Source organism: Morone saxatilis, unplaced genomic scaffold (genome assembly GCF_004916995.1).
Source record: "Morone saxatilis isolate NCDOM2014 unplaced genomic scaffold, NCSU_SB_2.0 Contig14, whole genome shotgun sequence".
Classification (NCBI taxonomy): domain Eukaryota; kingdom Metazoa; phylum Chordata; class Actinopteri; family Moronidae; genus Morone; species Morone saxatilis.
The window spans coordinates 20710162-20710891 of NW_023339696.1; the positions used below are offsets into that span (position 1 = coordinate 20710162).

At 41.6% G+C, this 730-nt stretch overlaps 1 protein-coding gene across 1 annotated transcript in view; it reads left to right on the top strand.

Annotated features, from left to right (window-relative positions):
* LOC118322976 (forkhead box protein K2-like) overlaps positions 1–730 on the top strand; it is a gene marked incomplete in the record, with an annotated part of 13953 nt that overhangs the window by 9329 nt on the left and 3894 nt on the right.

Below are 730 nucleotides of genomic sequence, written 5' to 3' on the forward strand. Positions count from 1 at the left end.
TCGATTAGCTAACTAATCATTTCAGCTGTAAACGTAACATGATATCATCATCTGACAGCTCACAGTTTTGTTCAGAACTCCCACTCACTAATATCTGCGACATTTAGGTTCAGAAGCTGTTGTCATTTTCACTGAAAACTTCAAAGTTGTTTGAACATTTTTTAAAGATCTCCAAAGAGGCTTTTACATTTCATGGAACACATGTTGCTGTTGGATGACTCTAACAGAACAGTAGCTACGGGATGTTGCATTAACAACATTAAAAACATCATTTATGCACTGAGTTGAGTTGAGAATGTCAGGGATAATGTGATAGAAGCAAACCGCATACAGCGTGCTCGTGTTTACCAACTCAGCCGATCTGTGCCGTATCATACTGAGAGGACACCAGATGGGTCAGACTGGCAAAAGATGAGCCGATCAGAGGGAGTGTGTGTATGTCGCAGCCAGTTGATCAGTCGTTGCATTAATCGTCATTTTTCAAGCACAATTGTTGAGGTTTGCTACTTCTCCAGTAAAAACTGATATCTTGTGACTTTTGCTCAGAGAACAGACGTTGGAAGATAATTGGATCAATAATGAAAATAATGACCAGCTGCAGAGAGATTTAGGCCATACTGTGTGTGAATGTCTTCACTCAGGCAGTTTGATGTGCTGAATTTGACAGTTGGAAGAGGACACGAGGACAGTTTGTTTTCTGGGTGTAGTAAGCAAGCAGCCCCCCCCCCCC